Source organism: Malurus melanocephalus, unplaced genomic scaffold (assembly GCF_030028575.1).
Source record: "Malurus melanocephalus ecotype Western Australia unplaced genomic scaffold, MMel_1.1 scaffold_2, whole genome shotgun sequence".
NCBI classification, from domain to species: domain Eukaryota; kingdom Metazoa; phylum Chordata; class Aves; order Passeriformes; family Maluridae; genus Malurus; species Malurus melanocephalus.
Genome location: NW_026623234.1, coordinates 7,044,309 through 7,056,711, shown reverse-complemented (window position 1 = coordinate 7,056,711; position 12,403 = coordinate 7,044,309). Strand labels below are relative to the sequence as shown.

Below are 12,403 nucleotides of genomic sequence, written 5' to 3'. Positions count from 1 at the left end.
AAGAGCTTTGAAAGCAGTAACTACTTAAAGGCATGTGAGAGTAATATCTTGGTTTGGAGTCTTTAGGCTATCTTTGCTTGTGCTCTCCATGTGTGGTTTTTGTATTTTCTTTGCTATTTAGTGGGGTTTTTTTTCCAGTTTAAAATGAACTGTAGAGACAAACTCTATACTTTRCTTATTTTTAGCAGGCCTATTTACAAGAGGCCTTATTCACAAGGTCTCTAAAAACTTTGTTACTCATCAAGAGAAATGAWTTTTCAGAGTATGGATTCTGATGCATGCATGTATTTTATATAATAGACTTCAGTTTGGGTTAATACTTTACTGGCATCAGCCTTCATGTAGCACAGAGCTGCTCTGTGGGAAGCACTGACTTCTGTGTAGCCTGCCAAAAGCTGTATGTGTCTTGGCAGCATGAATGCCATCCTTTGGATGAAATTTTTTGATGCCAGGATTAAGCCACAAAAAGTAGAAGGAAAAAACAACAATATTGAGCCTGTTATCTAAAAAAAAAAAAAAATTAAATAATCATTCAGTATAGAATGCTGAAAGATAAAAACCAACAGTTCTGTGATGTTTCTTCACATTTGGACACTTAATATTTTTCCATAATATTTTGAAATTTGTGGGTGATTTCTTTCTAAAAGAAAACAAGATTAACTATTCTGGCAGTGTTCTGAGTAAGGAGGAAATTTTGAAAGCTTTAGCTACTGTATTTAAGAGGAGTTTTAGAGGTATTAGATGCTTTGCAATTCAGAGTTTGGTTTGCTATCTCAAGAGGGAATAATATTGAAGTCACTGTGTTCTTAGTCCTGAAGTTTTGTGATAATTGTATAAGGTGGTTACATTTTGTGAGCAGAAAAGACAGGGTGAAGGGCAAATAATTTTTTTTTTCATGAATGCAGTGGAATTTGAAATGTCTAAGAGTGTAGTGTTTTCATTAAATGCACTGTATCCTACTGCACAGTTGTCTCATACAGATTCCCCTTGTGAGTGAGGGGAAGAGGAGGGRCACTCATTGATCTCTTTTWTGTGGGGATTCCAGTGACAGGACCCGAGGGAAGCTGTGTCAGGGGAGGTTTAGGTTGGTATTAGGAAAAGGKTCTTCACCCAGAGGGTGTTTGGGCACTGGAACAGCTCCCCAGGGCAGTGGTCACAGCACCAAGCCTGACRGAACTCAGGAAGTGTTTGCTCAATKCTCTCAGGTAGGCACATGGTGTGACTCTGGGGCTGTTYTGTKCAGGGCCAGGAGTTGGACTCACTGATTCTTGTGRGTCCCTTCCAACTCAGCTTATTCTGTGTTTTTCCTCATGGTGATGCATTTCTCTGAAACCACGAGCAAAATGTAATTCAGCTAAATTTTAGTGAGGAGTCCTAAAATTGAGTTTAAAACCAGTATTAAAAAATGAGAATTAATATTTGTGGTAGGTTATGGAACTGACTGATTCCAGATATTCTTTAAATATGCTTCTTATTTGAAACTCAGCTCCTGTAGTGCCCCCAGTTGGAGAATGACCTTTGTAGCTTTGGTTTCAGCTAAAGGTAAACCAGGGCTRWAATTGCACTGCTGCTACGTAATTTYGTTCTGCTGAAGCATTCTGCTCACCTTTTTTGCAGTAGTACTAATTGATGGACATAGACATTAAATCAYAGAAGCTCGTGGTTCTGCACAGATTCTCAGGTTTTGACTTTTTGGATTATTTTTGCATCTCAGTCAGAGCATCAAAGTTACTCAACTTGGTGTGGATGCCAGGCAGGATTGCAGTTGTGTGGCTGAGATACTGCATCTTCCATCAATAAGTGCAGCATCAGATGGTCCCAATGGAGTAGTGAAATGTCAGTRTTTTACTGTTAATGGTGTCATTGAAACTTGATTTTGCATATCTTCTTAATATAATAATCTAGCTATATAAAAATTTAGCCTAATTAGTTTCTGTGTTATGATGTCTTTTTAAAAAAGCTTCCCAATTCTGAATAGCTCTTTGCCTTCCTTCCTTCCTTTTTTTTCCTTTTTAAAAACTATCCAAACAATTTTYTTCAGTTTTGTTGCATCAACTTTTTTCCTCTATCTGGTCACTGTTTCCAAAAAGCAGAGAACTTGGATAAGTTGGTGTATTTTTTTGATACTGAAAAATTTGCAGGACAAGAAGATGCTGTGTTGGCTGACAAGGCCTATGCAATTGAAGTGAAAAAAAGAGTTTTGTTCTTAATTTTAAAATAGTGATAGACACAGTATATCTGCATGAAAGCTCTCCTGTTTTATGCTGATTACTGTGTATTTTTGAGGGGATGTATTCAAGTAAAAGTAATGTAAAGAAATTTTATCAAAATTGTAATTGCTTTCAAAACAACATTTTCTTCATTTAAAATTATTTATTTTCCTTATATTTGTGTTTGTTATTTTGTTTTGCTTCCTACAGYCCATGAAAGATTTATTGTATTGTGCCTTCTCTAAATGTTGCTTTCTGTAAACCGTGTTGTGTAACTTGTTTGTTCCTTGGCTTCCTTATGGAAAGGATGTCCTGTAGTTGTTTACACTTGTGGATTGCCAYACTTTTCTCATCAGTTTTGTGAATACTATTGCATTTAATATTCTCATGCTTTATCTTATGCTAAAGAGATTTGATGATAGTGAGTTATTGGACTGTTCCATATTACAGATGGTTTGAAATGAGAGCTAACTGAAACTGGAAGTAAGCACAGTTAGCAATATTTCTGAAATGCGTGTTGGGGGGTTGGTTCAGGATGGGTGTGCATCAGCTGCAGGAAGTAAGGTGTGAAGAGGATAAAAGTGACAGCTTGCACGTATTCTTAAGGGAGGTAGTCCCTTTGTTGGGGCCCTGTGTGACTGGGACTAGGAGGTGTAACTGTTGTGGTGCAGYCATTGGATTGAATGTATGTCTTTCTCCTCTCCTGTTTGTGCTTAAAAAAAAGTTATTTGCCCATTCAGTAGAGCTGTTTTAGGAACTAAGTATGCTCATTTGGAAAGCAAGAAGAGCAGAATGTCYCTGAATTTGTGTTGGTTTCTCTATCCCTTCATTCCAAGTGGGTGGTTATCAGGAAATCTTTCAATTCTGTGAYTGGTACAGATAAGAATATAAAGCATGAGTGCTAGAAATCAGTTTAAGTCACTTATGTGAAATTTAGCTTCAGATTCTGCTTTAGAAAAAATAGCCATATGCTGAAAAATGTCAACACATGTTCATAGAAATGAGTAATTATGAAGTGGAACTTAGTCTCCCTAAGTACTCATATTCATTTAAAAATGTAAAATTACTTTTTTTAAAGTAAATTGGTAAAGTTTATTTGTGCATCTGCTTAGATAATCAAATCTTGTGGTTGGTACTGAATAGTGAAATAGAAATATTTGGAAATCACACTGAGTGTCTTAAAAAAACCCCAACAATTTTCCAGAGTATGGACATGAGTGTTACTGTGGAGATGRTGCAGATGCTCACCGTTGGCTTGTTGAATATGATGTATTCCTTTCCAGTTTAATAAAAAAGGGCAATGAAATGTGCTCAGTCATTGGTGTTGAATGCATTGTTGTCTTAGGAATTCAGTTTTGCCTCTTAGCTTAGGAGGATCCAGGGCTTTCTTTTGTTATGGGGCTAAAGAGATTGAAATGACAAGTGATTTTTGAATGGTGTGGGACAGTTAGGGGCTGTGTCCAGAGTTCTCTTATGTTGGTGTGGAAGGATGCCAGTAGCGCTCTTTCTTTTTGGTTTTTTTTTTTCCCACTCCCTGCAAATTATTCCAGACAGACAGTTTGCTCTCAAAGCTATTGCCTGTTCTGGAACCGGAGGCAGGAGGTTTGCCTTTATGTAGTACCTGACTTGTAATTGATTGTTTGCATTTTCTGCAGGTATTGAGAGACTCTGCTTGTGAATAGATAAGGTCCAGTTTGGAGTGACATAAGGATTGGCTACTTAGGCTTGCTCTGAGATCCCATGTTCATAAATATTTCCTATTTCCTTTGGTTTCTCATATTTTCTGTTTCAATGGCATTTTGATTTCTTATAAAAGGTATTCCTTAACTCTTAGTTGGTATGTTGGGTCTTCAGCTGCTATTTAGTAATAGCTTGGAATACAATGTATTGAATGTTGTAAATTTTATTGTGTGTTTATTTAAAAGTTTTATTTCTTCACCTTCTTTGTTAAGTCACATAAAGAAAAGGGTGTTGCCTTTTAATTTTAAGTKTAATAACTGGTAAATTATTTCAGGCATGTGTTTTTTTATGAAGCAYAGAACATGATAGAACATTGAAAAGGAGAGTTTGTCTATGAAAAGCTTTAATAAAGACTAATTTCTGCCTGTCTTGAGAAAGCTTTATAAAGGTGGAACGATAAGTGGTTCACAGTGTCGGGTACTTTCATTAGCATTACCCTACAATTCTTCATTTTATACTGTTGTGCAGGTAAGAGAGATGTCTGTACCTGTTGGTCCATTCTATGGCAGTACGACTTCCCAAATTCTCAGAAAAACATTGAGAAAGACCAAAGATTTGAAAAAGGGCCTGTGCTTATCCCACCACCCAGCAGCTCTCCTGACCATCTTCCCCCTTTCAGCTGCAGGGAGTGTGTGAATGCTCTGTCTGAAACTGGCTTGGCTCCTGTCCCAGCCTGCCCTGAGAAGTGAGACCGCGCTTTCTGAGGGCAAATCCTTGGCTGAAAGTGAGTGGTTTGGGGTATTAATATTTCCAGCTATACTGACTGTGCTTAAATAAGTTTTTCTGGGACCTGGATTTGCTCTGTGAAGTTGGTTAGTTTTTTTCCCCTTCTCCTTTTCAGCCCTAAGTAAGTTCTTTTTCAAATGCCGACTCTTKAGGACACAACATGGGAACCAAGGTCACTTTGTCATATACAGAGGTGACAATAATGTATCTAAGGAAGAAAACAAAGTGGCTTGTTTTCAAAATACAGCCTTTATCTCCTACTGTTTTCACATGCAGGAGATGGATTTGATGTTCCTAGTTACTAATTTTTTGTACTGTTAATTAATTAATTCTAATTAGTTAGAACATTTCTGAAATGGAGCTTGGGTTTACATTTGTTGTACAGATCTGTTTTCATTGTGTGTGCTTCTAAGGAATAGAAGGGTCTGAAATCTTAACTTTCTTTTCAAATGAAGCTTCTGTCATTTGTGGCATATTTAGTTTCTGCATAGTTTAAATGTGTGTTCCTGGAGAGCTTGTTTTAGCAGCAGTGTTGTTAGATGTAGTTAGAAAGCTTTGTGTAATAAGCTTTTGTATTTCATTGTAATACAAAGAAAACCCTCCAGCTCATTTGAACAACAGTTTTTCTGCAGTTAGATTGGTCTGGTAAATAGTTTTAAAATGTATGGTCAAATGTATGTAGTAGATCTTTTTAGAGCTCTCAGAGGGAGATCCAAAAGGACACCCAAGTAGGTGTTGGGCAGTACAGTAGTGATGACAGTGAAGAGTAGATGCACAGGTTCACATGGCATTGTCTTGGATAAGGCCCCTACCTGTAAGTCTGGTTTGGAAAGATGGAAACCWCTATTTCTTTTATAAGGCCTAACTAGATGTTTGTGAGAAGCTTTTGATTAATGACTGTATGTAATGCGATTATATCACACAGAATAATAGAGAGTAGGAGGGGAAAGGCTGGCAGTGTAGTTCTTGAAGCATTGTGAAAACTTAAGCTTTGTTCTTTCTCATATGCTGTCTTTACATTTATTTATCATTTCTTCTGCTGTTTTCCCCTTAATCTCTACCTCTTCCAAATCAATAACAAAATAAGAAAGTAACAGGTCTCTTCTTAGAAAAGGAGGAAGGAAACATCTAAGGTAGGTAGTGTGGGCTGGTTGTGTTGTTTTTAAAAATAATTTAGATGTTTTTTCTATRTTTTGTTTTTACCAAATTTGCAGTTTGTGTCTGTCATCTCATTCGTTGTAAAATTATTGCTTTTTTACTACTCCCCCCACCATCCTATTTTTCAAATCACCAGCAACTGGTGAAATTGTTTGCAGGCTTTTCAGTACTGGTTACTTAACTTCATGCAACTGTGGAGCAATGCTTTGCCCGTCTGAGTCTAAAATTGAGGGAGTTTTGAACCCCAGGCATTTACATATCCCCCTCCCCCCATTTTTTATGACGTTCATATTATCCCAGTAACCTCTTGCCTGCAGGCTTTTCAGTTGCTTTTGCATTTAACACGCACCCAGCTGTTTTTGCAACAAGTAGTGTATGAGTGGGTTAATCTCAGRAGGTGTTTCTGGCAGCTGTGGATGGCAGATTTGGAATTTGGTTGGAAACTTGTTGGAGGTGTGGTAGAAAAACTTGCTTAGGAGGACCAAGGACACTGAGCTYTACAAGCTGGCCAGCAGAAAAGCAGCAGTTGTGGAAACGGCTGCTCTGCCATCCATTGCATCCTATAGGGTGGTGTYGTTGATTTCAAATGGGCCATCCCAAATGAGAGCAGTAGGTGAAATTCTTCCAGAACTCTTATTTCTAACTTCTGTTAATAAAAAAAAAAAAGAGGGAATCCAGTAGGTGCAAATAACATGCTGGAGACATAATCCAGTGGGGGAAGTTGGAAATTTCTCTAGCAAGGTTCCGACCATGGAATCCTTACCTTGGCAAGAGTTCTGTCAGAGAAACATGGTTKGTCAGCTGAATGTAGGTGGCCAGAAAGAATTTAGTCTAATACTAGCATTTTTTGTCAGTAGTAATACTGGAATATAAAGAAAAATAGTAATAAYGGAGAACCATCACTTTTATGGGAGCTTGTGTAGAAAACGTGTGAGAAAAACGAGACTTCTCTTCAGAAGTGTTATTAGTATATACTTTATATATATTTATATGTAGTGTATATATACACAAATGTATATATACACCTGTATATGTGAGAAAGCTTTTAAATCCTAGGTTTGTGCCACTGGATGGTATATTCTTGGTTTCTCCAAGAAACTTGCCTTTTGTGTTTTTTAGAAACACACAGCAATATACTTTTTTTATACCATAGCCTTTGTAATGGCTGAAGAAATGCAGTGTTCTTAGAAAAAAGAAAACTCCCCAAAACCGAGCCCTTCCCATTCTTCCTTAGCTCATTAGAATTGTCTGAGTAAAATGCATTTTGCTTTGGTTATAAAACATTCAGCTCCATTACAGTGCCACAGGCTCATCGACTGGTGTCTATGAAAATGTTTCATTGGCACTTGTTTTGTTTTTTTTTCTGCGCTCTTTCTTCAGAGCACTTAAAATTGTTAAAAAAATAACTTAGCATGAAAGAGGCGCCATTTATCTGGAAGAGCTACCATTACGCTTTTTTTCCCTAAAGATAAGAYTCCATGTTTTATGTATCTGGAAATACTTTTGCAGGCCTTTATAATATGACAGACACCTTTCTGCTTGCTAGGAATATATAAATGGCTATACATAGAATGTGCAATGAATGTTTCTCTTACCAAGGAAAAAAAAGGTTGAAACAAGAATTTTCAAGTAATAAAATGCAAAAAATAAAATGGAAAATGCAACAAAAAGGAGAGTATGTGAAAATTAGAGGTAAATTAGACTGTAAAGGGAYGGCTTGACCTGTTGTAAAGCAAGTTGTTGTTTGGAATGTCTTCAGGTTGTGGCAAAAGGGCCCCCAGCAGCAACAGGGTTATTTTTAATGAGCTCCAAACCTTCCTTAAAGCTTGTCCATTATGTTGTAATGGAGTGCCAAGACGTGGTTTTTCTGCTGTGCTATCATTCTTAATGCATGCATGGTTAAAGAGTTAAGAGGGTGTATTTCTTTCAGYTGGAGGTGAAATTCAAGAGTAGATTCACATTTTGATCCATTTAAAATTTATTCTGTGTTGCAGTAGGACACAGGACTAATTTTTCTTGAAATAATCAGTACATTCATCTGTGATGGACACAGTCTATTCCTGGYGGAATTGAAATGCAGAGATTGTTTTTCTGTGAAAATAGGTAGGCCTGGTATAGTAAGAAGATCTTGTTTGGTGGCACGACAAYGTGTACAATAATTACAGAAAACAAAAGGTGTATTACTTCTTGGTGAAAGATCTGGCTGATTATGTTGGAATTGTTTAATACAGACACCTACAGCAATTGCCAATATTTCAAGTTGCCGTACAGTTGTCAGGGCCAAAGTTCAGAGACTGGTGGCCAAGAGACAATTGGAAGTTTATCACTTAGAATTCATTGGATTAGCTTTATGCCTTCTTTCTGACTCTTGCCCGCTTTTAAACTGTAACAGGAATAAATTATGTGAAACTAAAATACTAYAGTAGCATGTTAATTTGCAATGTAGTTTTTGGCTTTCTTGCTTCATGTTTTTTTCTTTTTCTGGGAAACAAACAAAACAAAAATTCATATAGGCTTTGTTTATATATTAGCCAACATATATACTCTATGTTAGCCAACAGAGGTAGTGCTGTAATTTCAGTGTTGAGTTTTGTCAATTAACATATTCAGAATTGCTTAAGTCTAACTGATGTTAGCATACCAAAGTGATTGTGTACCACACTGAAAACAAATGAGTTGCAGTTATTTTTGGATGGGCAAGTCCAGGTTAGGCAGAAGTAAGACAAAGGTCAGAAAATACAATATCATATGAAAATTATTCACAGTCTTAGCAATTCTACAGTAAAATCTGTTTTGGAATATCTGCACTTTTCACCCTTTGTGATGTTCAGTATAAGCAACGTATTTGATAAAACAGTTGCAGAAAACCAACACTGTGTTTCAGCTGCTTGATAAAAGACCATAAACTTCATTTTGGGCAGTAGTGGTCAATCCTATATGTCCAAGGAACAAAAGCAATGAGATGCAACAGATGGTTTAATGCTTCTTGTGTAATGATGAAAAATTACTGGATTTTTAATGGAATTGTTTATACTGAGAGATGTGCTTCCTTGTAAACTTGAGTTKGTTTCATAGGCCAAAATTAATGTCTACCAAAATCTGCCAGATGGGCTTTTAAAAAAATGAAATATTTATTACATGTTAACAGGGAAAGATTAAATCATCCTCATGAGCAACATGGATAGTATTGCTATATTTTTAATGTGTCAGTTTTCTTCTTCACTGTTACAAACTTTATTGGGAAATATTTCCCGATATTTGGAAAATTTATTATTTCATTTTATCTGATCTTGTAGTCTTTTGCCATGTTTTGAAATGAAAAGGCATTATTAACTTATTATCTTTTAAAATGCAAGTCTTTTTTTATTGAACTCCAAGCTAGTCACTTATCTACTATCAGAACTAAAGTCTGAGACTCGGAGCCTGGAAAACCTTRTGTTTGCAACCCTTGAAAATAACTCAGAAACTTTCTGATTTTAAAGATGATTTTTTAAAAATAAAGTAACTTCAAGCTAATAACTGGCTTGTACAATTTTAGCTTTCTGCTTTGCAAACCATTGCTGCTTACTTTTTGGTAAATTCTTTTTTAAACCCCTGCATGTGTAAGCATTGCACATGTATGTCCCCTTTTCCTGTATGTATTTTGTGCTTTTTGGAGTCTGCTGGGTTYAGTTGTAAGGTGGCATGTGAGAAGYTAATATATACCTATTTCCTGTATGTGTCGAACTCCATTATGAGGGAAGTRGAAAACCCTGCCATGGCTTTCTACTCCTGTATCTCATCTTTCCCATGGTGTTAGTCTGTGTGTGACTTCACACTGCAAGTCAGCTGGGGCTGGTACAAAGCCCAAAAAGATGGGGTGGAGGGGAAATAAGTTGTCTGTCAGGTTATTGCTTGTGGCGATAGCAAACTGTTTGGTAATGTGGCTGTGATTCATCTCTTTGGGGGCAGGTGTGTGTGTTTAACTGATGATATTTCATTCAGATTGTTTTTTAAAATGTCTTCTCCAAGAAAGGGTGGTAGAAAGGAGTGCTGAAACATTGAGAGGAGGGAATTACAGCTCTGCTGCACCTGGTGCTTGAAAATTCAGGGGTCTGGTGTTACTTCTTTTTTTTCAGTTGTTATGGTTAGCAACTGTCTAAATATGGCTGGATCTTGTTAATATATAAAATATATATTTTATATATATATATATAAAAAAGTGTATGTGTGTGTGTATATATATATATGTGTGTATATATATATGTGTGTATGTGTGTATATATATATATATATATATATATATAATATGCAGTAACTTCAAGGAAATGCCACCTGCCTTCATGGCCCTGGGGCCAACAGAGTATTTTGCTTAACCATGAGGTGCCATGTGCTGCAGCAGTACACCCATTCAACTCATTCACCAGGATATTCGGTGCTTATCACTTGGCTGAATGACTGCCAGGTAGGGGTGATTTTTGTGTCTTTATTTGCGGGCAGTAGTGCCTTAGAGAGGGGACTGTGTGTGACATGGCAGCAGGTATGGGGAAGTCTTTGTAGAGATGAAATAGTCCTTTGAACTTTCAAATATTTGTACTTTTTTATGTGTTGGCTGATCTGATATTTTCCCAAACTGTAGCCCCTCTTTCTCTAGTTAAGTGGAATTAGCTATCAGTGTTTATGGGGATAAGTGCAAAACATGAAAGTTTTATGTAGTTTTTTTCTCAAATGTTATTTTCTGATGCTTATCCTGAGCTGTTGAAGCACATAATGTTTTCATTTTCTTTTAGGTCTCTTAAAAATGCTTTCTCCCATTCTCTCAAAGTGTGTGTGTAAACAGTCCCAATGTGTAATAAAAAGCCTGAAAGATAAATAGAACAGCTGCTACTTATAGTAGAAGGAAGAAAATGTGCTTTATCATTCTTACATACATTAAAAAAATTGGTTCACTGGGATTTTTCACTAATTAATCATATAAAATAATTTGGCCCCTGGGATAATTTTAGGAGGTTGTAAATACTCAGAGTATTGGAATTTGAAAGAGCATGTTTCATGTATTTGCAGAACTAATTCATTAAATGTTCTTCTGACAGCTAATTTTTCACATTGTAAATGGTGGTCATAAYCAATATTTCGCCTTTCACAGGTGCTCTGTTGCACCATTATTGGGAAAACTCCCCCACACCTCATTTGGAATAATAGAGTTGAATTATAAGAGACTTACTGAGAAACTGCATACCAGTTGTTGGGAAGGAATTTATTTTTTCTTTTTTTGTCTTTCTAAGAAGAAAAAAAAAGTAGTTCTGTTAATTGGTTGGATGATGAAAGAATCTGTCTTGTTTCTTGAGAAAAAAAAAAGCTCAATTTTTGTGTATTAGAACAGAATTCGATTTAGAAGATGTGTTGTAACTGATTAAAGGTGAGGTATTTGCATATAAAAAAAAACCTCTTAGCAACATCTGTTTTGCTAGGGAGTTTACAAGGAACCTGTGCCACTCCAGTGTGAGGCTTMCCAACAATAAAGCAGAAATCATCTGATTTTTTTTCTGTATTTCATGTTCCTGTTCTTTTTCAAGCTTCATATCTAGAAATATGTTCTGTCACTTCTGAGGGCTGTTGGCTGTGTTGAACGTGTTGCAGTCCTAGGGAGGCGTTGGCTTTGAAGGAATTCATCTTCAGGTGGCATAATGAGCTGTATGCATTTGATCTCATGGTGGCCCTGGACTGATTTGCTTGTCTCCCTCCCCATTCTCAGTTGAATTTAGATTAAGTCTGGGGACATTAAGAGCTTGAATGTTCTGTTCTGTCTGAATGTTAGCAGCAGTATTTATTGGCCTTTTTCCAGGGGTCATCCTCAAATGGGAAATGAGGTAAATGACTGCTTCTGCTGTGGGAATTGGGCTGTGACTTGGAGCTGCAATGATCCTTAACAGCCAGGGCAGAGGATGGCACTGTCCTACAACATGGTCCATTTGGCCAGTGCTGTGTGAGGACTGCCAGCCCCAGTGTGCTGTGGCAGCTCTCAGGGATGCCTTGAGTTAGCTGTGTCTAACTTCCTTGTGAGCACCACTTCTGGTGTCATTACAGAGTTGGTTTGATTTGTTTTTTACCATTGCCAGGTAAAATTACCAAAATGCACTTCTGAATGTGATTGGGTTGGAGGGGGCTTAAAAGCCTGAGGCYCTGAATTCAGTCATTTCTCCTAGATTTCCTCTGCTGGTAGGTGAAATATTTTTAAAGTTGTTTCCAGAAATTGCTTTTGCCTGCCTGTGTTGCTGTGCCTGAATGTTTTCTGGATCAGGTGTGTGTTACTAGGGAGATAGTGAATTCCTGGGTTCTGACTGCAAGAGCTTAAACCAACTGAAACATGGAGATTTGCATACTGCATAATTAAATAACTTTATAGAATTCGTGCAGATCAGATAGAAACAAGCAATCGAAACAAGGATTGCACAATAGAAGATGAACTTGTACATCCTTAACTATATGGCATCTTTCCCTCTGGCAGAGACASCACAGTTTCAATATTAATTGCCTAATGCTTGCAGTATGACAAGTTGTTTAGGTAATTATGTCAGGAGCTAGCTTTG

At 37.0% G+C, this 12,403-nt stretch overlaps 1 protein-coding gene across 4 annotated transcripts in view; it reads left to right on the top strand.

Moving 5' to 3' along the window:
- SIPA1L1 (signal induced proliferation associated 1 like 1) overlaps positions 1–12,403 on the top strand; it is a 191,723-nt gene that overhangs the window by 25,593 nt on the left and 153,727 nt on the right. The window contains exon 1 of one of the 4 annotated variants that reach the window (XM_057366743.1): positions 5,792–5,809. The exons of the other annotated variants lie outside the window; for them this stretch is intronic. The gene's annotated coding sequence lies outside the window, so the exon portion shown is untranslated. Of the gene's footprint in view, positions 1–5,791; positions 5,810–12,403 lie in introns of those variants that run through there. 4 annotated transcript variants of the gene reach the window in all.